This window comes from Erpetoichthys calabaricus, chromosome 4 (assembly GCF_900747795.2).
Source record: "Erpetoichthys calabaricus chromosome 4, fErpCal1.3, whole genome shotgun sequence".
In the NCBI taxonomy this organism is placed as follows: Eukaryota; Metazoa; Chordata; class Cladistia; order Polypteriformes; family Polypteridae; genus Erpetoichthys; species Erpetoichthys calabaricus.
Genome location: NC_041397.2, coordinates 277105633 through 277127208, shown reverse-complemented (window position 1 = coordinate 277127208; position 21576 = coordinate 277105633). Strand labels below are relative to the sequence as shown.

At 38.8% G+C, this 21576-nt stretch overlaps 1 protein-coding gene across 3 annotated transcripts in view; it reads right to left on the bottom strand.

Annotated features, from left to right (window-relative positions):
• The window catches only part of rab9a (RAB9A, member RAS oncogene family), a 44491-nt gene extending 28252 nt beyond the window's left edge, over window positions 1–16239 (bottom strand). The window contains exon 1 of one of the 3 annotated variants that reach the window (XM_028800833.2): window positions 16119–16239. The gene's annotated coding sequence lies outside the window, so the exon portion shown is untranslated. Of the gene's footprint in view, window positions 1–12587; window positions 12612–15362; window positions 16075–16118 lie in introns of those variants that run through there. The other 2 variants (XM_028800834.2, XM_051927284.1) reach the window with 2 other exon arrangements.
• Between the last annotated feature and the right edge of the window lie 5337 nt (window positions 16240–21576).

Genomic DNA, 21576 nt, shown 5'->3' with positions numbered 1-21576 from the left:
AGGTGTTACAGTAATTTAAAGCTAATCTTTGTCATATTGAAGATGACACACTCAGTTTTACTGTTTTGTTTTTAAGTGAAATCGATCATTTAAAATAGTGCCTCCCAGTTTAAAAGCCTAGCCTGTTGACAGGCCTGCCATCTTCCGAGGGTTAAAGATGTGAATGAACACTTGCAAGACATGTTAATAGAAGGGTCAATCAAAAAGTAAAGGCAATTTGAAAATTGCATTGTAACCGCAATGGATAGAAGCAGACACAATACAACACATTCGCAATGGGTAGTGTGAATAGTTCAAACACGCACAATACAATGCTCTGCCATTAGTCAAGATGAGGCCAAGGTCAAATAAACATGGCTCCACTGTGAGATAACAGCATTGTTGAAAAATGCGCTCTAGTGAGATTTCTTTGGGCACAGGGAGTGAAACCTGCTGAAATTCACCAAGGATGTTGGTTCAGTATGGAAGTGAGAACAGGACGACTCAGGTAAATGTTTATAAGAAAGATTTAACCGATGAAGCTTGATCTAGCTGACCATCAACAATGCAGCACATCTATATGTCGAATGCCTTCATCAGAGAAGACCGACAGATTATGTTATCCGCTGTTGCTGCAACATCTGGATATCAGCAATGGACCTGCACGTGACAGAGTGTGATGATTTAGAATACCAAGAAGTTAGCGCAAGATGGAGTACCCAAACAGCTTACTGATCTACACAAGCAACAGAGCAAGGAGGTTGAAACTTTGGAAAAGCATCTGGGAAAATAAAGGCACAGTAACAAATAGTGATGCACCAATATGGAAATTCTGGGTAATACTGATAACCAATATGTTTTTGTCCATCTTTGCCAATAATGATAACCAATGAACGATAATTTTTTTTTTAATTTACTTCAGGTTTGAATGTGTTAATTATGCTGAAAATGTAATTACCATCATCAAAGAAACAATAGTAGCATGTTAAACAGAGATTAACTTATTTTTATTAACTTGCTGACTTTTGCACTCTTCTTTGCTATAGATATAATCAACCAGTACTTTCTGTAAGGAAAAAGAGCAAGATGTGGCCCTTCTCTATAGAAAAAAAAAAAATACTCCAGGTCATGTACAAAAATCTGCTTAAGATACACATCCTGGTTAACTTAAGCACATCAAGACACCATGCCATTACAGAACATGGCATTGGGTATATTAACAAAAAAGTGAATGCATATACTTTGTGCCATAATCAGACATATATTACTTTAAGTAAAACTAAAATTAAAGGTACAATGAGGCAGTAACACTGGCCTTAGGTTGGCTTCTTTAAAAGCACAAACAAAAAGAAACATTTCTACCCTTTCACCAGCATGTCTGTTTTTCTTTTCATTTACTATATTTGACACAGCTGAAAAAAGGCGTTCACCGTCTACACTGGTACAAAGTGCTAATAGATACTTGATCACTGCCTTGGCCAAGGTTGGGAAACGGGCTGCATTGCATTTCCAATACTGGAGGGCACAGTTATTTCTGGAAATAGGGGGGGCTTGCTGAGATAGGTATTCAGCTGAAAAAAAAAAACAAGTTTACAAACGTTTACCTGTTTTATAATAAAAAATAATAAACTATTATTAGATATGACCAGATATGTGGAAAGAAAAACAGGACAACCCCTGTACCAACCACCTCCATTAATAGAAACTTGTGACGTTGAAAGTTTGACGTATAATGATTTGGGTCATATACAGTGGTGTGAAAAACTATTTGCCCCCTTCCTGATTTCTTATTCTTTTGCATGTTTGTCACACAAAATGTTTCTGATCATCAAACACATTTAACCATTAGTCAAATATAACACAAGTAAACACAAAATGCAGTTTGTAAATGGTGGTTTTTATTATTTAGGGAGAAAAAAAATCCAAACCTACATGGCCCTGTGTGAAAAAGTAATTGCCCCCTGAACCTAATAACTGGTTGGGCCACCCTTAGCAGCAATAACTGCAATCAAGCATTTGCGATAACTTGCAATGAGTCTTTTACAGCGCTCTGGAGGAATTTTGGCCCACTCATCTTTGCAAAATTGTTGTAATTCAGCTTTATTTGAGGGTTTTCTAGCATGAACCGCCTTTTTAAGGTCATGCCATAGCATCTCAATTGGATTCAGGTCAGGACTTTGACTAGGCCACTCCAAAGTCTTCATTTTGTTTTTCTTCAGCCATTCAGAGGTGGATTTTCTGGTGTGTTTTGGGTCATTGTCCTGTTGCAGCACCCAAGATCGCTTCAGCTTGAGTTGACGAACAGATGGCCGGACATTCTCCTTCAGGATTTTTTGGTAGACAGTAGAATTCATGGTTCCATCTATCACAGCAAGCCTTCCAGGTCCTGAAGCAGCAAAACAACCCCAGACCATCACACTACCACCACCATATTTTACTGTTGGTATCATGTTCTTTTTCTGAAATGCTGTGTTCCTTTTACGCCAGATGTAACGGGACATTTGCCTTCCAAAAAGTTCAACTTTTGATTCATCAGTCCACAAGGTATTTTCCCAAAAGTCTTGGCAATCATTGAGATGTTTCTTAGCAAAATTGAGACGAGCCCTAATGTTCTTTTTGCTTAACAGTGGTTTGCGTCTTGGAAATCTGCCATGCAGGCCGTTTTTGCCCAGTCTCTTTCTTATGGTGGAGTCGTGAACACTGACCTTAATTGAGGCAAGTGAGGCCTGCAGTTCTTTAGACGTTGTCCTGGGGTCTTTTGTGACCTCTCGGATGAGTCGTCTCTGCGCTCTTGGGGTAATTTTGGTCGGCCGGCCACTCCTGGGAAGGTTCACCACTGTTCCATATTTTTGCCATTTGTGGATAATGGATCTCACTGTGGTTCGCTGGATTCCCAAAGCTTTAGAAATGGCTTTATAACCTTTACCAGACTGATAGATCTCAATTACTTCTGTTCTCATTTGTTCCTGAATTTCTTTGGATCTTGGCATGATGTCTAGCTTTTGAGGTGTTTTTGGTCTACTTCTCTGTGTCAGGCAGCTCCTGTTTAAGTGATTTCTTGATTGAAACAGGTGTGGCAGTAATCAGGCCTGGGGGTGGCTACGGAAATTGAACTCAGGTGTGATACACCACAGTTAGGTTATTTTTTAACAAGGGGGCGATTACTTTTTCACACATGGCCATGTAGGTTTGGATTTTTTTTCTCCCTAAATAATAAAAACCATCATTTAAAAACTGCATTTTGTGTTTACTTGTGTTATATTTGACTAATGGTTAAATGTGTTTGATGATCAGAAACATTTTGTGTGACAAACATGCAAAAGAATAAGAAATCAGGAAGGGGGCAAATAGTTTTTCACACCACTGTAAAAGGCATTCTATAAAGTGTGATGCGGATCAACTTTTAAGTGATGCAGCACATGCTGTTCCACAATGAAACACTTTCTAACACAGGTGTGCCTTGAAATATTGAGAGACTGCTGTATATTTTAGGGTGATTGTTTTAAAGTAATGCTTACATTAAAACTGGAGTACATCTTGCCTTAAAATCTTTTACAGTTTAGACACATCAGACACATCTTTCACAAGGTACAAAACTTGAAGCTGCATTCTAGCATGCAGGCCAACCTGTTCCTCCTTTTTAAGTACCCACTAAATTAAATTCCTCCAATATTTTTCCACAGCGACTCGACTAAAATGGAAAAAAACCACAAACTGCGCTGCTGCAATAACAGCTTTGTAGGCAATCTGGCAAATAAAGTGTAAAAACCTGCTGAAAAAGGCGAGGTGATGCCATTAACATGTTCCTTTTTTTCCTCAGCTAATGTTTGCAGAGCAGTTTGCCCCTCACTCATGCACTGTCCCAGCAAGCCGCCTCTCAGTGGAGACTGTTTCCAGAAAATGTACAAGGATACGGATTAGATATTAGGAAGCTGCAGTGTATGGCTTTTTTGTTTTTTTTTTGTTTTTTTAATTCTGGACGTATGATAATACTAATTACTATGATTATTGTTAATAATTTTATGATTGTTATTTCACCTCTGTGGCAGTTGAATGTGGTTTTGCAGCCACATACGAATTTTCTTCATACATCTCCAGCAATGAAGCAGCAACATCTCTCTAAGCGCAAATCTTTTTCTCTTGTGGTACGCTGTTGCTCTTTATTATCTCCTTCACCAGGTGACTTCTCGACCAGTTGTTTGTCAAGTGCTTCTTGCGCTTGATTTTTGGTATCTCAGTCACAAAATTGATCTTTGTACCATGGATCAAGGACAGTAGATTGATAGTATAGAGGCTTGGAGAATGCACCACTGAAGCGTTTTGTGACAGTTTCCAAAAGTGTGATTTTCGCCGTCTGAACTCCAGAATCTGTCTTGTCACACTTGCTAAGCATACTTTTAAGCATTTCAACAGACGGAGTCACATTGGCAATTATAAATGAATGTGCGCTTACTTCAGCGTGTCCTGCTGAAGCATTCTTGCTGGGGTACCAAGGTCTGTTTGTTTTTCTCTCAGCCACATACTTAAAATGAGTAACTATTCGCCTCCCAATGACAAAACAGTTGGAGATTCTCTGGCTCAATAAGCCTTCATTTACAGCAAGCTACAAAGTGTGAGCCATGCAGCTTAAACTTTTAATGCCACTTTCTTCCATAGCATTTGCCATACTGCGAGTGTTGTCACGAAGCACAACATGCACATTACTGTTTTAAATGTTCCACTTCGTTAACATGAATCAAAAGCTTGTGCAATGAAAGTTGCAAAATGAGAACTCTTTTTGCCTCAACATTTTCGTCAATCCAGTGTGCCATTAGACTCAACATACTCATGGGGCTGACTGCTGAACTCCACATATCTGTAGTGAAGCTAATGCTGGTGACATTGTTTCTTAAAAGCTTGTGGATATGTGTAGCAGTTGCATCATATAATACAGGCAGTGAGACATCTGCAAAGTATCCCCGGCTTGAAAGAATGTACCGAGGTTCTGAATGATGTAGTAGCTGGCAAAATCCCTCATCCTCATCTTGGGGGGGGAAAAGGTTGGTCAGTAGTTATGCCTTTAGCTCTGGTGCGGTCTTTGAGGAAATGTCTTCACATTCTGAAGGGTTTGCTGTATGAGGCTACCGCTAGCATCTGACTTAACGTTCGTTTTGGTAGCATTAGTTGCTAAAAATTCCATGTATAATTCGATATGGTGGTTCTTCAGATGGGTAATTAAATTTGTGATATTGAAAGATTTAATTTTAAAATCTCTTCGCATAATCTCATTTTTGCAGGCAGACCAGATAGCAAATTTGTTGTCTTTATTTTTCCACAGAAAAATATGACCACACAGCAGACATGTTGCTTTACTAACGATATCTGCCACATTGAGTAAACAACGTGTGTAGTACTCCTTTCAGCAAAACTAGGAAACCCTGTTTTTTTTTTTTGTGAGCGCATGTTTTTCTGCAGCTTAATATTTGCCTCACCGAACAATGAAACGAGTATTTAATTATTTAGTGAACTGATAATGTTAATAAGCCCGAATTATATCAGTTGGCAGTACTGGTTTAAATGTACACATCTGACCAATTTCGATGTCGTCATTTTCAATGAACATCGGCCGATAACAATACAGTTTCCGATATATCATGCATCTCTAATAACAAATGCCTCGAAAGAATTAAGCTTGGCCTTAAAGATAGTAACAAGACTTGTTTCTATGCACTTTTTGTGCAATGAGATTTTAAAGAATAACTGTACTGTTATTATGAAAAACAGCACTGCAAGAAATAAGCATTTTATTAAAAAAATTTTAACCAACACCAATTGATTGATCAAAATAATAAACCAACTAACTAATCAATTAGCAAAATAGTTGTTACTGATTCCTGAGCTACATTCATTTTCCCACATGAGGTAAATGGAAGGAAGCCATTAAAGTGCTGGTTTTTCTGTATTTATTAAATGTTCATAAATTTTTTACTTTTTTGGCACTCATATTAAACAAGCAAACAGTGCTGTGTGTGTGTGTATATATATTTTAGTGCTGGGCATATACCGGTTCATAGGACAGAGTGGTGGCTCTGAGGCTAGGGATATGCCCTGGCAATTGGAAGGTTGCCGGTTCGAATCTCGTAAATGCCAAAAGGGACTCTGCTCTGTTGGACCTGCAATTGCTGAGCGCTTTGAGTAGTGAGAAAAGCACTATATAAATGCAAAGAATTATTATTAAAGAATTACTACCGAAAACCGTTTTTTATTTTTGTCATACCGCAACACTGGTTTAAATAGCCTAAACTACGTTCAGAATGTCGCGCAGCGGGGAAACTGTTTAAGGGTACTTTTTCACTGCTACACCACTAAACACATACATAACGGAGTACATGCGTCATTGGAGGTATTGAGCGGTGAAAATGGACAGAGAACATTACGAAACTGAAGCTGTAGCAGATGATAAAGCTGAACATGATAACACAGAAGAACCTCTGCTGAAAAAAGGAGTCATGTCTGTTGTCTGGTGATACTTTGGTTTTAAAAGGTCAGATGTGGACCATTATTATGTTCAAATATGTTAATACTGTTTCTATATGACCGAGATGAGGTGACAAATCTCATTGAAGCCAGGGGATGGTGGAAAGTGCTCAAGTGCTTTTATTAAAAACAGTCGAAAGTAAAACCAAAAGTGCACATTGTGCAGTATTAAAAAAAAAAAATACCCAAATAAAAAGCAAATCCATACAACCAGTGAAACGTGGGGATAAAATCCATAATAAATAAATCCGTTAAAATTGAGGTTAAAATGCAGTCTCTCTTCTCACCCGATTGCAGCCCACCACCTTCTGTTTCCCCGGCTCACCCATCACTGGCATTGCTGACGGAGCCTCTGCAGCATGAACTCCTTTCTGCTGACCCCCCGTCATGGCTGCCGCCACACTGCGTAGCCAGGCCATCCAAGGTCAGCACACCTCCTGTCTTCCTTCGCGCTCACTCAGTCACACCTTGGATCCATTGGGGGGTCTTACATCTCGCTCGCCCCACTCTACACGCTTAGTCAGTGGGGCGAACCAGCCCCTAGAGCGCCTCAACCTGTGCTCCCTCACGGAGCCCCAGCTCGTGCTGCCTTCTCCTTCCTGGTGTCTGGGTCATCTCCCATGACTGCCTTTACCCTTCTTTAACCTCCTTCTGTTCTATCTTCTCTTCTTTCCTTTCCCCCTATCCTGCTGGCCCATAAATTTACGTCTCTGTGGGTGCACCACCTTAATCACACACCGCAGGAAACAGATGAAGCAATTGAGAATGATCGCACCAGCACGTGCGCCCCAATTACCTCATCAACTCCCTGCAGTTGTGCAATCGCGCCCAGAGACAGACACAGCTAACTGTATTTTAAAACTGGCCATATTTTTTTTTGAAGCCGCGGACCCGCTATACCACAAATAGCATTATAAATGCAAGTTGCAGGTTTATTACTTATGTATATAGCTTAGCTTGAAGCAAGGTCCACATTAATGCAATTTGCAATATTATGGTTCAGTTGGTAAAGATGTCATCACCAAGTTGCACTTGTTTTATTTTATTTTTATTTGGTGAATACTGTGTAATGTAATGTAATTGAAGTAATAGTATTATTACTGGAAGTTGCACTATTATTTATTTTATTGTTATTATTTATTAGTTTAAATATTACGCAGTTTAATGATGGTAAATTTGTTCAAAAAGTCACTAACGTGTCAGTGGACAGAAATTGTTAACATTAACAGAAAGTGTAGTTGGTTTACAAAAAATATTTACTATTTATTCCTTTTCTAAGACATGTTCAGTGCAATGCAACTTTTGACAAGCACCTCTGGATATTTTACGAATTCTAAATGCTTCTTTGGATGGTTGAAAATGTTGTGAAAATTATAGTTTAGGGTTGTTTGCAAAATTTGTTCAATTAAAAGGTTCTATATTTTGACTACAACTGTCATGCAATGTGATTCCTTCTCTTCATTGGGGCCACCCCCTTGAAAACTATTCCCCAAAGTAATGACACGATATATTTTAAGTCTCACATACCATCTTCTGTGCTTTTTTTTTTTTTTTGCACCTTCACAATACCACCAAAATGTACCGCTGCGTATTTGAGCCACAGAGAAAGAAAAAATAAAGACATAATGAAAATGTCTATTTTGTGATTAAAGTGGAAATTTCGGCTTTAAACTCAATGTCCACTTTAACCTCATAGTTTATCATTAAAGCAGGCCATCGTAAATGTCATTTTAAAACCGATCCAGTTGTTAAATCGCTACGCGCTTCTGGGGCTTCCCCCTGACCTGACAACAGCAGCAAGCAGCATCGTCACACAGAACACATTAAATTTATAATATTCCAGCTCTCTGCACATTTAGAATTCTTAGATTTATACTTGATATCACTTTCATGATGAAATGCATTAAAATATGTACAGTGCATCCGGAAAGTATTCACAACGCATCACTTTTTCCACATTTTGTTATGTTACAGCCTTATTCCAAAATGGATTAAATTCATTTTTTTCCTCAAAATTCTACACACAACACCCCATAATGACAACGTGAAAAAAGTTTACTCGAGGTTTTTGCAAATTTATTAAAAATAAAAAAACTGAGAAATCACATGTACATAAGTATTCACAGCCTTTGCTCAATACTTTGTCGATGCACCGTTGGCAGCAGTTACAGCCTCAAGTCTTTTTGAATATGATGCCACAAGCTTGGCACACCTATCCTTGGCCAGTTTTGCCCATTCCTCTTTGCAGCACCTCTCAAGCTCCATCAGGTTGGATGGGAAGCGTCGGTGCACAGCCATTTTAAGATCTCTCCAGAGATGTTCAATCGGATTCAAGTCTGGGCTCTGGCTGGGCCACTCAAGGACATTCACTGAGTTGTCCTGAAGCCACTCCTTTGATATATTGGCTGTGTGCTTAGGGTCGTTGTCCTGCTGAAAGATGAACCATCACCCCAGTCTGAGGTCAAGAGTGCTCTGGAGCAGGTTTTCATCCAGGATGTCTCTGTACATTACTGCAGTCATCTTTCCTTTTATCCTGACTAGTCTCCCAGTCCCTGCCACTGAAAAACATCCCCACAGCATGATGCTACAACCACCATGCTTCACTGTAGGGATGGTATTGGCCTGGTGATGAGCGGTGCCTGGTTTCCTCCAAACGTGATGCCTGGCATTCACACCAAAGAGTTCAATCTTTGTCTCATCAGACCAGAGAATTTTCTCTCTCATGGTCTGAGAGTCCTTCAGGTGCCTTTTGGCAAACTCCAGGCGGGCTGCCATGTGCCTTTTACTAAAACTACTAGGTTTGTGCTCTGACATGAACTGTCAACTGTGGGACCTTATATAGACAGGTGTGTGCCTTTCCAAATCATGTCCAATCAACTGAATTTATCAGAGGTGGACTCCAATTAAGCTGCAGAAACATCAAGGATGATCAGGGGAAACAGGATGCACCTGAGCTCAATTTTGAGCTTCATGGCAAAGGCTGTGAATACTTATGTACATGTGCTTTCTCAGTTTTTTTATATTTTTAATAAATTTGAAAAAACCTCAAGTAAACTTTTTTCACGTTGTCATTATGGGGTGTTGTGTGTAGAATTCTGAGGGGAAAAAAAATGAATTCAATCCATTTTGGAATAAGGCTGTAACATAACAAATAGTGGAAAAAGTGATGCGCTGTGAATACTTCCCGGATGCACTGTACATACAATTTAATGCTGCAAAAATGCATCAAGTGTAGTCTGTCTTTTGTTTTTGTAAGTTTATACTTTGTCCTTTGCAGTTCGTCTTTTCTGTAATGCCCATTCCTCACGCAGTTGATTTTCTTGTTGTAAGAGACGCACTATGGTATATTTTGGTACACCAGTTATCCTAGCGAGCCTACGATGGCTTGTATTAAATGGTGGGCTTTTAATTTTATCCGGCAAAGCAATTTTACTTGAAAGTGTAAAATAAATTCTTGGCATCTTGGCAAGGGTTATAATTTTATAAATACAATTGACAAAAAAAAAGTTTGCTTATACGTTATACATACATGCGAGGTGGTGTAGGGGTAACTGAATACGGTTCGGTAGTGGTGACGGTAGACTATTAAGCAGACATGTGCTACTCCACTCTAAGATTATACTATCTAAACTTACCAATGCTTTTTCGACGGGCGACGATAGATGACTGACTTGCAGCACGCGTCTGCTACTGTCCCAATTTCTTAGTTTATTATTTTGGTTTTCATTCCTTGAGATTTGGCCCAAATAAGCGGCTGCCCCAATTAACCGGTGGCCCAATTAAGCGGAATCGACTGTACATACATACATACATACATACATACATATATATATATATATATATATATATATATATACACACACACACACACACACACACACACACACACAGTAGACCCCCCGAAGTCACGGTTCGAAGTCGCGGACTTTTCCTTAGAACCTAACTATTAATTGTTAGCAGAAAGCGCAAATATCCTCCGCAATTTTTTATGGCTTTTTTCGTGGCAATACTGTGCCGTAGAGAGACCAGGAAGCAACTGCTGAGGGAAACGCGGTTTGGGATGGTGAAAGTAGCCAATCCAAGAGCGTTATTCATTTCTCCTTGATGCTGATTGACTGCTGCCCTGCGACGCGTCTCCAGCTGAATGTTCTCGTGTTTTCCACTTTGTTATTGTATTCATTGTTATTCTTAAAACGCACAAGATGACGCCGAAACGCTGTGCACCTTCCAAGGCTTCTGGCACTGAGCCTAAGCGCCAGAAAAAGTTTAAAACACTCCAGGAGAAGGTTGAACTACTGGATTTGCTCCAGGAACTAAAAAGTTATGCTGCAGTAGCGTGCCACTATGGCATTAATGAAAGCACCGCACGCTACATAAAGAAGAACGAAGCAGCGATCTGGAGTACCGTATCTGTAAGTTTCTGTGATAGTGCCAAAAAGGTAACGACCGTAAGGAATAAAAATATCGTCAGGATGGAATCTGCCTTGGCATTGTGGATCACCGACTGCAGGAAGAAGAACATCCCCTTGGATGGTAACATAATCCGTGAGAAAGCACGGAAATTGTACCAGCAGTTCGCTACAGGAGACAATGTAGCAACTTCCCATCACAATGTTCTTGAAACCTATAAAGAAAAGCCAGCACGAAGCCCCACCAGAAGAAGACCCGTTCAAAGATACAACTCCTCCTGAAGAAGAGGCGCCACCCGAGGAGTTTTAAATCCTCTGCATCGTACTGCACAGCTACTTCATCATCATCATCAATATCATTCATCACTGGTGAGTACCCGTACATTTTACTATATTTTAATTAAATTAAATTATTATGTATTTACTCTACTTATAACAAAGAAAACTTGCTTGCATGAATTACAGTACGCATAACAGTAACATCGGTATTTTACATTCTAGCACAACGGGAGACATAGCGGTACAGTACTGTACAGTATACGGGTTTAACTTTACATTCTGTTTTTAGGTAATGTATTAAGATAATTTTTTAGGTAATGTATTAAGCTGAGTTTGCAACAAAATTAAAGTGCTTTGGGGGCATACTGTATTTATCCTCAATTTTTCTTTACCAGGTCTAATACACCACTTGTCACTCCAGTCTCACAATCTTATTTTTCATTCTCCGATTTACAACAAAATGTGGTGCCTTAAGAACAGAGGAATGTGAATTTGAAATAGCGAGAGATAAGAAAGGGAGAGATTCCATTTTGAAATTCAAGCCATGAAAATACCCCGCACACAATGAGCTTTTGCATGGTATTATTTCTGGCAATTATTTTTTCTTGCTGTATGTAATATTAATAGTTTAGTTTTACTTTTAGCTTGCACAGATTTTAATACAGCCTCCATTCACTAGTTCATTTATTGAAAACGAATATCACACTTTAGGCTATTGGTGTAACACTGCCTATCCCATCAGTATTTAGTACAAAGATACAACAAATGCTAGATAGCAGACTAGTTCATCATGATACAATTTATCAATTACAAAAACTGGAATGTACTGTATGTAAGTACTCTTTCAAATATATAAACTGAATTACTGAATTATATTAAAACAGGTTGTTCTCTGCCTTATGTAAATGGTTGCCAGGACAGGCTCTAGCTGCATGTGTATTTAAACTGGATATGTGTATTAGAAAATGTATAATTATATACAGTAACACTATAAAATGTAGATGTTCTTTAAAATACTAGCAGCTCTTAATTAGGTCAGAAAGGAGTCTGGGTTAAAAATAAAACCTCTATAGCAAATGCATATCGCTCCAAATCATTTTTTTTCAGGATCTGACACCACTGTGTATTTTGTTAAGAAGGCTCGACAGCACCTTCACTTTTAGTGGAAGCCAAAAAGTCAGTAAATTTCCCCAGATCCTCACTAACATTTACAGATGCACAGTGGAGGGCAAACTGACTTGCTTCATCTCTGTGATGGCACACAAAGCCCTGCATAAATTTAATTTTCTCAAATCCTGTAAAGCCCAGCAACAACAAAATAATAATTACACCCAAAACACCCCACCTCCAATAAACAACTTCACAGCTTACAATAATTTAGCAGAAAACTCAAACACAGCTTACCCACAGGCCATTACGAAATTATCTGTCTGATCTGTAGTAAGACACCAACATAAACAGGGCCTAAAAAAAGTATTGTTCCACCCCCCCCCCCCCCCCAAAAACACTGAATCAAAATCGATTTAATTAGGCTTTTTTCACATTGAACAACAGAAAACAAATCTTAAATGTCAATGTAGAATACTCTTTAAAAATTCAACAACATTTATTACAATCATTAAACAATAATTGACTAATTAATAATCAATTGCCCAAGTATTCAACTCCTTCAAGTCGGTATTTAATAAAAAAAACAGACAGGGGGTAAAGTGGAAACTCATTATACATATACATTGGGCATGGGGAATTAAAACAAAAGACAGCCACACTAACCACTATGCTGCACATAAAATTCAGTATTAAAATAATAATAATTGCATTTTTTGCCACATAACACTAAAAAAATACACACAATTTGTTCTTCCACTTCTGTTTCACCTGTATCACATGCAAACTTACACAGAATGTAAAAAGTAATTGCCAAAAACACAACTCAGCAAAAAAAGGAAAAAAGAAATCATTAGTCCTTAATAAAAATATAATGATCAATAGGTACAAAATTTATATAAACTAGGAATACTAAATGAGCCTTTATACATGTCAATGTATAAATACTCTTACAATAAATACATATTTATTTTTATTCATCTTGCTCTGTTTTCCCTACACAGATTTGTGGTGTTCAGAATGTTTCTGTTCCCCACAGGAAACACTTAAGTAAATGAAGAACGACCTGATAATTATAAATTAAAGCAAACAATGGTTTTTGCAACACTGTCACTGAAAAGCCTTGGTGTCTTGTCACTTCAATAGGGTTTTAGGAACTTGTAGATGCCATGTCAAGGTATACAGACCTTGTTCTGGCACATCGTAGTTGTAAAAGGACAACTTATTGGGGAATGAATAAAGGAAGGAGACATGGTTATAAAAATGGGAAGATATGTCAATCCAAAAAGTTCTACTGCTCCACAGGAAAGCACTTTCAGGGGCTGATGTTCGCATCCAGCAGGCTGGGTGGCTTTCCCAATATTTCAACATAGTAAAACCAGCAAGTGCTCTTCTTCTCACCTCCTGTAGCAGCTCTTTCAACCCCCCAAACTCTAAAATCCATATTGGTCTAGCTAGCAAATTGAGACCATTAAAACCACATTTAACATTTACTTCCAGGTTCACGTACGGATCAATACAGTTTGACCATCACCTAGTAAACCAGCACCTCTAAACCTGCCATTAAATAAATACTGTCTCAAAGCAGATTTCATGGAACCTACTCCCTACACTTGGGCAACAAGGTCACATCAGTCTCAGGTTGGAGATCTCCACTGTCATATGCCAGCCTTGATAGGTCTGACTAGCTTTTATCAACACTATACTTTGTTCTGAGTTATCTATCCTCTATGACTGTTGACAAAGCATTAACCAGCCAACATTATGGGCAGACTATTGTATCTAGATGGTCTACAGCAGTGCTTCTCAAATTATAGTCCACAAAGTGACAGACACTGTATTTGTGCAAAGTGACATTTTAAAAGCTCAGACATTTTTGCTGTCTGTTATGTATTGTGTACTTTATGTACTTGAACATTTATTTATAACAATCACGACTGCTTTTAGATGTTTAACTCCCTAAATGGACTTCTTTGCTGTTGGATCCATGGGAAAAAGCTCTAAAGCTATCACCATGGACCACTCGGACCCTCTTTCGGTGTGGATATTAAAAACTGCCTACACTCTTGTTCATATGTAGCAGTAGCTTCCATCCTTCCCACCCATTAATTTTTAAACTTTCAGTCTATCCCTCCTGCCCTAAAACTAAAAACCTTGTTCACTGGACTCCCTTTTAAATCTACCTTTATGGCCAAATACATGTCCCAAGTCTTTGCAAAAGCACTTCCTCAACTGGCCAATTATGCACACTGCTTCTGAAAGTCACACTATTATAAAGGTTGATGGGTTTTTATTTATCACTGGCTGAAATCAGAGACTTTGGGACACAATTATATACACATATGTTGTAAAAATAAATGAACTATAATGCAAACTTTACACAATAACATGACTAATGTGATTGAGTTAAGCACACAACCAGCCATTGGCGATTCTTTAAAACCCTTTGTAACCAGTCTTGATCGGAGAATAAATTCAGAATGGTGTGTTGATGGACTCAAAATCTCAAAACCTGGATTTTACTCCATCTGGCACCCTAGCACTGACCTCCATCACAACAAATCTTTTAGACAGTATTCTATTTCAGTACACAGTGTTCTTGTCCAATACTGATTAAAGATTTACACACAAAAATCTAACATTTTTCAGGAAAACAGTCCGTCGAGTCAAACTCAGATAATCTCTTCCTTTTTATCTTTTTCTTATTATAATTAAAGTTTTGCATCACTGCATATATAAAAGTAAGTATGTTTCAAATGTTTCGACTAAACATCATTTACATATACACACGATCGCTGTCACACTCAAATGAGTCCCGAGGGGTTGCCAGCACACGAGGATGTTCATGTATCTTAATGATGAAGTACTAAAATAGAGGCGGACAGGAAATAAGCAACCTTGGAAAGTCACAAGACTTTGTTTCCAGTGGAACAACATGGTGGCAGTTGCAATGGTTATTAACACTCTTTTATAATACGTTTAATACTATTTTGTTTACCTTGTTAAGAGACTGATGGATTATAAACAAACATTCTCATAATTCAATTGAGTAAGAAAATAAAAAAAACTAACCTGGTTTTATGATGTCACCAATTCGGCAGTCCCAAGACCGGCGGAGGAGCACAGACGGTTAATACCGCACCAAGTAGCTTAAGCAAACCAACACACGAAGGAGAAGCGCAGTTGTTAATGACGATGTTAAATGGGTGGCGAACAGCAGCTGATTAAACGAGGCTAAAGTTAGCTGCTTAAGGCTTCACTGAGTCCTTCTTCAAAGCATCAAGCAAATTAAGAAATAACAGCAGAAAACAAATGTCAGCTGACCGCCTGACCGCAGATGTCAGCGCAGCGCCTCGATGCTCACTGGTCAGTCATTACCGACGGCAATGAACACACGACTTCGTAGTGGCGCTGGGAAATCACTAACAGCTACGACACAAAAGTTAACTGCAGTTTCGACTATATGATGTAGAGGCTACAGCTTACAAACAAGAAAAAAAAATCACCAGCCAGCTGACTGCGTCATGACAGCATAAGGAGTTCCTTGTAAAGAAACGACCTCATCTTTAGCAGGCTGCGTGAAGAACTTTGCTTCACTGCTTTGTCGTCTGTACGCTTCCTCAATAAAATACTGTAACAAACATTATGACATCAAACCACAGCAAAGCTACCATCTCAAAGAACAGAAACCACCTGACGCGGCGAAAAAGGCAGCCAGACTTGAAAGAGGCGCCGATACACTCCTGCCTGACTGTAAACCGACAGAGTCTGGACTAAATGAAACTGAACATTTTCTTTTTGCAAAAAGCTGTGAACACATCCCATTACCTGTACAGGTCCAGCATTTGCTCTCGGCGCTTTACTAACATGGCGATACTCGGCAGAAACTGTTTAGCGCGGAGAGTCACGTGACGGAGCGCCACGCCCCCTCGGTCAGCAGACGACAGAAAGGAGAGAGGACGGGGAGGGGTGTGGGCACGCAATTAAGCATGGGTGATTCAGGCAAATTTAAAAAAAAAGAAGCCGCAAAAACGTTTTAAAAGGGAAAGTAACCTCTAAAACGACACTCGAGGAAGACTACGCAACATTAACTTCTCAATTTGCTCAACGTGGGTAGAATTCAGCTGGTAGGACAACGCGAAGAAATGTACTAAAAAACTAAAGTTATAATTTAAGAAAAAGTTATTTGTATCGATTAAGAATTCTAGCCACGGAAGTGTTTGTTTTTTTCGTTAAATGCGTTGCCTTTTTTAAAAACAATTATGGTATAGCTTATTTTATTTGCGTACATATACTGTACCTACTGGATTTTTTTTAATCCACCAATGCCGATTTTATCACGTGGCCGGCCGTCAAACTGCGCAGCCACTCAAGCACTACGAGAGTATTATTACTTCAGTCCGAGTACGCTTATGAGATGGAACAACGAGCAGTCTTAAATTCAAAACAACTGTACATTATATAGTGCCCTTCAGATATCTCTGGCTGGGCAGAGTAATGAAAGAATTATCGTTGTATCCTAATATTTATCCATCAATGCCTCCTTTCTTGGAGCTTTGCAGTAACCTGGTGCTGGTCTTGGCAGCATATGTCACAATGCAGGAAACCACCCTGGATAGGGTGCCAGTTCATTAATGCTCACACTCATTTGGGGCTAGTTTAGAATTGCTAATTAAGGTAATCTGCATTTCTCTAGAAATAAATAAGCACATATATGCATTTTTATGTATAAGCTATTCACCCATCCATCCATTAATCAACCCACGTATTGACTTCAGGGTCATGAGAACATGGTTTCAAACCCTGCAGCAAAATCTGTAAGGCAGGAGCCAAACAACCCTGGGTTAGGCTCCACTCCACTGCAATGCCTGTTTACTGTCAATTGCCTAAAATGACACATTTTTAGAATGCATTAGAAAGGCCAGAATACAATCAAATGAATCCACACAGACATGATAAAATGTCCTGGCTACATAGTGTTACTTGGCCCATGATTTCAATCTAGGACTGTGGAGCTGTGCTAACTGTTCCGTCATGTCACTGTATATATTATATACTGTACATGCACACTACATATACATAAAGTATTCAGACCTCTTCTGTGTTTTTTTTTTTTTAATTTTGCTATGTTGTTGCCTTGTGTTAAAAATCATCTAAATTATTTTTTCCCCACATCATCCAACCAGCTGAATCCAAACACAGGGTCACGGGGGTCTGCTGGAGCCAATCCCAGCCAACACAGGGCACAAGGCAGGAACCAATCCCGGGCAGGGTGCCAACCCACCGCAGTCCCCCACATCAAGCAACACTAAATATTCCAGAATGACAAAGCAAAAACAGTACACCCACACATACTGTATATACAGGATATACTTCATACATATCACATATACTGTGCATTAACTGTATACAGTACTGTATTTACATACGCTGCTTTAAAACAATATTGTCTCCCTTCCTGACTTCCTCTATTAATGTACAGTATATTTTTGTCAATGAAGGTTTTTGGCCTTCAACCAAACTATATTACCATATAAATGGAACATTAGTGAACCAAAAATGTTTTTTTATATCAACATCATTGATGCCATGAATGGACATGACTATCCATCATCAATTGGCAATAATGTGTGTGAAAAAGTAATTGTCCCTTAGTTAAATCAACCCAGTTAAAGGCATAATGAACACAGCCAGGCATTATTATACCCAGAACTGCACAATACAAACCTCACTTATTTTGACCCGTACCGTATGCTTTTCTAATTGCTTTCTTGTTATGGTGAAAAACTGACATTTTATCCAATCACTGTGTTAGTACTTCCCTTCATAAACATATTGTTATATATTGTATACTGGGCAGAAATTGGAGCCAGATGTGACCATGTAAACTCATGAGCTTTTATTATACACACAGGGGGACGGATACCAATAGAAACAATAAAGCAGGTTAAACAGCATATTGGTTTGGTGTATATGAACCCCCCTTTACAGAAGCAAGGATCCCTAACTAAAGGTAGGGCACAGACTCACAGCTTACGTGTTACCAGCCAAAATCTATGGAGGTCTGTTCCTCGTAACTTTATCTATTGTAACCCTCATGACCCTATCTGAGATTGATAGTAATACATAATTGGAATTTGCTTACACAGTAAACAATCAGAATGTTTTGGTAATGTGTACTATTAAGAAAGCTTAAAAGAAACATCTTGGTGCATGTCTACAGTGGGATCAAGAGTTAGTAGACCATGATAAAGATTAATAAAAAACAAACTGCATATTATATTATATTGCCAAAAAAAGGAAAACTACATATTTATTCAAATGCATTCATTACAAGAAAAAGTCATTTTGTTTCTTTAGAATACTAGGGGGCTCCGCCCCCTGCTTGCTTCTCTCGCCAACCCCTGTGTTTGTTTAATCAGATATACATTTTTAAAAGCTTTTTTTTTTCTTCTTTGGAATCGTTGCTTTAACTGTTGCAGGACCACAGAATCTCATAGCGCATGGTCCATAATTGTGTAAGTGCTGTATTCCGCCCTTCATCAATCGGACCTAACAGTGACTTAAAACAAAAAAGGCTTTCGAATTTTACTGTTTTCATATATTTTCTGTACTTTTCTCTGCATGTTTATCGTGCTATCATTTGTTTTTTATAATTCCACTGCTTTCATTATCTTTTATCTGCCTTTTTTCTCTCCCAAGGGTCTCTCTTCTCTGTGCTGCTCTTTCTTCTTTGCTGAGAGCACAGGATCTGTGTGTGCTACCGCTGGCTGTGCTTATTTGATAAGAAGGGCGTGTTTTTCAAGAATCTCATGTTCCACGTCCCCGCAAGATGGCCCTGGGACAATCTCTTGGCACCAAGTCTCATGTTTACGGTCCCCGCAAGACGCTCCGTGGCCAGTCTTTTTTGTCTCGTGTGTCTTTTAAATGTCTTTCAAGAACTTCCGAGAAGATCAAGTATCGTCGCCCTGGAAATTTCCTTTCCAGGATTTTTTTTTTATATATAGAGAGAAATAAAAGGAGTCAACAATTCCTGAGGCCATATGCCTCATTAGTAAATGTGGAGTAAAACTGTTTTTGAACATGACTGGAATATTTATTGCTCTAGAAAAGACAAAAGGCATATTAACACTTCAAACTCTAAATGCTAAGATTATTATAACAAGACTGCTTTATATAATGAACATAAATGAGCATAAAAACTCCTTGATGAATAAAACTATGAGTAATATAACAATGAAACTAATAATGTGTATATATTGTACTAAAAAATTATGAAAAAGAAAAATATTATAGGGTGGCATACTGAAACAATGATTAGTGGAAGCGCCTCATAAATCCACCATCCTGTATACAAATTGCACACCCAATCACTGTCCATGTGCAGTATGCTTGTACTGTTTGTGTCTACTTGGATTTTCATTGGTTTCTCGTTTGGGAAGTTTGGTGAAGCAGTGGGTAGTACTGCCACCTGGCAGATCCAGCGTCTCAGTCTCAAGTACTGCACTGTTTAAAGTTTGCAAGCTAATGTTGCGTCTGCATGGGGATTTGCCTTCACATCTCCAAATGCCTGATGGTTAAGGAAACTGGCACTTCCAAATTGGCCTGATGTGACTTTGGGTGTTTGTGTGGGTTCTGCGATGGATGGGTGCCTTGTCCAGAAGGAAAGAGTGTGATTTATTGTGCCCATCCAGAGGGACACCAATAAATGTAAAAATTGAATTTTAACTTGGTTAATTATCAGTTTTGCTTTTGGCAGTGCCAGTAAAATTAATCAAATAATTTGGCAAGGCTCCTACTCTTTCCTTTCTCTGTTGTAGGAGGGAGTCTCCAGTCTTTAGACTTGTATCAAGGTAACTGAAACACTCTCATGTCAAGAAAAGGAATAATAAAATTTATTGATAAACAAAAGGATTACAAAAATATACTAACAGCATATATATGTTGGCATATAAGACAGGATGCAGACAGACAAACATATTAACATAGAGAGGCTGGCTGTTTACTTGCTGTTTAGAGTTCTGAATTATCTTGGTATACCAATTCTTTAAAGATGTGTGATGTTTTGTGGAGTTGTTGCTTTGTGATCAACTGGAAGATTCTTCTTGTACTGGAGCACACTCTTTCTCTTTGCTGCATGATCCTTTGCCTGTTGTGTGCAGTGCTTTCCTCGGTTAGGCCCTTTGCTGTGTTGTCTGCAACTTCATAGCGAAAAGCACTCCTCTTTATGGTACAAGATCTTAGATGCTGAAGTTCCGTTTTTGAAGTGATGGCTACTTCTCAGGCTTCAGAATGGCTCACCGTTTGGCTTGGCAAACTGGATATCAGCTCTTAGGCTCACAAAAAGAGTAGTGTCAACTTCATCTCTCCAAGGAAGAGCGGCTCATAGCTTTTTAGTTTCAGAGGTTTTCAGTCATTTTGGAGAGTGTGCTCACGGGTGATCCTGGGTAGAGTGCGCTAAGTAATCAATGAGAGCTTCCTCAAAGTTCCGCCAGAGAGTGTCCCAAGATTCCCCAGATCAGATGAGTGGGATTAGTTTATAAAGAAAGGTAAAACATCTCATAATTGGATTAAAGTCACTTCCAGTTACAAAATCAGTGTCTCTTCATTGGCAAGGTCTTCTGTCCATCAGAGTTTTCATTCATTGATTTACAGTTCTTTGTTCTTACTTGAGCCCATTTTGTGCCTTCTGGTTCAAGAAGTCTGCAGAGGGGCCTCTGGAAAGATGTCAGCTCAACCTCTGATTTACAGATTTGTTATGATGAAGTGCGGGCAGATGTTGGTACAAGCTGGAGTTCAGACACTTAGTTTGGAATGCAACTGGGGGTTTCCAAAACTTGATGTCTGCTAAATCGGCTTGGTGTGACACTAAAGGAGATATTATAGTCATGGGGGTCTTTAATTATCCAAATATTAACTGGGATAACCTTGGAGATGGTTAGACATAATCAGTGACTGTTTTTTAACACAGCATGTTAAAGGACCAACATGGGGTGAAGCCTGTCTGGATTTAGTATTTTGTAATAATGTAGGGTGAAGAGGTGATTGAACCACTAGGGTCAAGTGACCATAATATAATGCAATTCTCAGTATTTTGTAAGAGTGCAGATGCAAACACTAAAATTGTTAAGTTGAACTTTGGTAGGGCTAATTTTGACCAGATGTGACAAAGTCTAAGTAGGATACACTAGGATAAGCTTTTAAGTGGGAAGACAGTCGAGGAGCAGTGAAACAGGTTTAAAAATGTTTTACATGTAATGCAAGAGAGATACCTAAATTTGGAATT